At 51.0% G+C, this 3,446-nt stretch overlaps 1 long non-coding RNA gene across 1 annotated transcript; it reads right to left on the bottom strand.

The window, feature by feature from the left end:
* Nucleotides 1-1,843: 1,843 nt before the first annotated feature.
* LOC311376061 lies at nt 1,844-3,222 on the bottom strand. Its single transcript, XR_014643842.1, has 3 exons — nt 3,052-3,222; nt 2,234-2,285; nt 1,844-1,928 (listed from the first exon to the last, which is right to left on the bottom strand). It is a non-coding gene; the product is annotated as an uncharacterized lncRNA (long non-coding RNA).
* Nucleotides 3,223-3,446: the final 224 nt, after the last annotated feature.

Here is a 3,446-nt window from a genome sequence, read left to right on the forward strand (position 1 = left end):
GTTACTCGAGTTGACTAGTCTGCTTGTGATCTGCTATGAATTGTCTGTCTGTTTTCTTTGTTATTTATGTCATGTCTGCTGCCGAAGAAGCCACTGCCAACAACAAATAACTTTTTTTCCTCCTGTTCCTCTAAACCACGATTTGCACACACACACACACACACACACACACACACACACACACACACACACACACACACACACGTTTATAGATTGCAGACTATGGAAAAGGGGACGGTGTCATGGAATGATACAGAAGCAGAAGAATGCGGGGGCCTCAGAAAAAGCTGTGTGTGTGTGTGTGTGTGTGTGTGTGTGTGTGTGTGTGTGTGTGTGTGTGTGTGTGTGTGTGTGTGTGTGTGTGTGTGTGTGTGTGTGTGTGTGTGTGTGTGTGGTGTGTTATGTAAGCGCTGCATGGGGGACGGTGGGGCCCCTCCTGGGGCCTGATGTAACAACTAGGGCGGTTAGTTAGCTCAACCCGCTAACCACCGCCGGCTGGGCTCCCCCCTCCAGGGCCGTGCTCCAAGTCACCCCCCCTGTCTCTCTCAGCCGCCCCCCCCCCCCCCCCCCCCCCCCCCCCCCCCCCCCCCCCCCCCCCCCCCCCCCCCCCCCCCCCCCCCCCGCCCCCCCCCCGTCAGCCTCCGCCGCCCTCCCCATAAAGCATGCAGCGTGTGTGTGTGGAGGAGATCATGGAGGCTCTGTGGGATGTGGATCTGAGGAGTCACTGCAGTCAGCCAGCGGAGGACGTTCTCTTCAAGGGGCAATTATGGGCTGGGGGTCTGACGGGGTCTGACGGGGTCTGACGGGGTCTGACGGGGGTCTGACGGGGGTCTGACGGGGGTCTGACGGGGTCTGACGGGGGTCTGACGGGGGTCTGACGGGGTCTGACGGGGTCTGACGGGGGTCTGACGGGGGTCTGACGGGGTCTGACGGGGTCTGACGGGGGTCTGACGGGGGTCTGACGGGGGTCTGACGGGGGTCTGACGGGGGTCTGACGGGGTCTGACGGGGTCTGACGGGGTCTGACGGGGGTCTGACGGGGTCTGACGGGGTCTGACGGGGTCTGACGGGGGTCTGACGGGGGTCTGACGGGGGTCTGACGGGGTCTGACGGGGGTCTGACGGGGTCTGACGGGGGTCTGACGGGGGTCTGACGGGGTCTGACGGGGGTCTGACGGGGTCTGACGGGGGTCTGACGGGGGTCTGACGGGGGTCTGACGGGGTCTGACGGGGGTCTGACGGGGGACTCCCGGCCGGAGGCCCCCGCTGACGGGGAGAACGCCGTGGTGTGTTGTGCGTTAGCATTCTCCCTTTAGCAGAAGCTATGTGTTCGTCTCCTCTACGTATCGGATTTACGTTACACATAAATCAGTTTTGTATTGTATGCATGTGGACACGTTTAGACAACGTGAAACTGGATCAGCTGGACATCGAGGTTCTCGCTGAGGATCATTTTTATGACCGTTGTCAAAGTGCAGCGTTTGTAGCGCAGGTTAGCGAGGGCACAGTCCACTGATTATTAACAGTAGGTCACAGTGACAAAGGTATTACTGCTTATTGTGTAATGTTGCACAATGTATACCACTTTGTTATTTTATTTTAATAGCTAGTCAGCACTTGGCAAGGAAGCAGATCACGTTGCTTCATGTTTGACGACCGAATCAGATATCATCATTAGATTTCACTCATCAAATATAACCTTTAATGTTCCATCAAAGCATTTAAGGAGGAAGAATGCTCTCGTGAATCAAAGTGAGCAGATGTGTAAATACAGCTGTCCCTCGGTCCAGACAGAGCTCTGACCGAGGGGAGAGACCGGGACTACATTATGTCTGTTTCCTCTCACCGTCTTTGGTTCTCTGCCCCTCCGGAACCTCGGCTACGATCCCGTGGAAGAAGGGGTTCTTAGAGAAGCCATCTTGCTCCAGGTCTGGGAGTGAAGGGAATAAGAGAAGGTGTGAGTCTGGACTGTGGGAGGACCCTGTGGTCCCGTCCTGATGAGGTGAGGGAGACGTGAGGGAGAGAGGTCTTCTGAAATGTGTTCTGGTGTCGACACATCAAGCTCAACCACATCAAACTTGAGTTTGTTTATTCATGAACATATTCTAATTTATAAAAACATTATTCTAAATTATTTATTCTCATTGTAGGACACACTGGAGGCCTATGTATGACATTGATACCCCCTACATCCTGTAGGGAGTCCATCCATCCATCCAGGTGACTGAGACCTACCTTTCTGGGTCACTTTCACGTGCTCTGACACCTTCTCATATTCGGCCAGTTCCTGGGAGACACAAGAATTGTATATTTTGATAAACGGTTCCTTGTCTTATACTCTTATTTTTTTAATGATGTAGCTAAACATCTACAACTATATGATCACCCCAAAGCTACGGAACAGAAACATTATGCTGTATTAATTAATAAGAGAAATATAGGTTATTGGGTTCATATGTGTGGGCTGCTGGATTTTTCAAGTAAAATCAGCCTTTTCAAAATAAAGGACCCATGCGAAACGATGCGGAAGCACAATGTAGCACAATAACGATAGTGAAACTTAAATCACAATTACACGCTTTCAAGTCCACTGTTGAATGCCTCTGCATAGCTTCTAGGTTGAATGTAAATGTATTATTTATGTCATGTTTAGAAAGAGAAGTATTGAATACATATGCAGGCTGCCGCTGCACACCAAAGATCTCATGAGACGCTGTTAGGCCAACACCAGCACCAGTCCCATAGTTAAGTATTTCCCTAATAACAACCGATGCATCTATACTGTAAGGTAGTAATGACTAATTAGACCAACATAACAGTCCAATAGTTAAGTATTTGACTTATAACACCAATGCATCTAGGCTGTAAGACAGTCCTCGTGTTTATAACCCAGCATGTCCCAAACACGATGTCCCGCAGTCCCACACTAGAGAGGGCAATGACAAGGAAGGACATTCGAAATGCAGAACCTGTAAACGCATAAGTTTGACCCCGTTAGGACGACATAGGTTCGAGTCCCTGCATGACGACAGCATGCGTTCAGCTCGGCTCACCAGGATCATGCGCGCAATGTCTTTGCAGTCCTCCAGGTTTGCGGCGCGGATAGAGAAGTCCATGGTGCGGGTTTAAGCAATGCACTTCTGTCTAATGGAGACCGGATCAAACGCTATGAACACGGGGAATAACGCCGAGCCACTAGCATGACAATAGGAAGCCGCAGACCATTGACTCTTGCTCCCCTTACCTCATCATGCAAAGAGGAAAAAATATATACGGAAAATTGATAAGTGCAGCAACAGCGCCCTCTGTGAATACTGTGGCGGGCCCGGGAATAACATGTCAGTAATGCACAGCTAATGCATATTTAATATATATAACGAAAGGATCAGGGTTGTAGCCTACTTGCAGGTCAGTGGGAGAACCTGAATAGACAGAACAGACGACCATA

This window comes from Micromesistius poutassou (assembly GCF_964030765.1).
Source record: "Micromesistius poutassou genome assembly, contig: SCAFFOLD_7103, whole genome shotgun sequence".
In the NCBI taxonomy this organism is placed as follows: domain Eukaryota; kingdom Metazoa; phylum Chordata; class Actinopteri; order Gadiformes; family Gadidae; genus Micromesistius; species Micromesistius poutassou.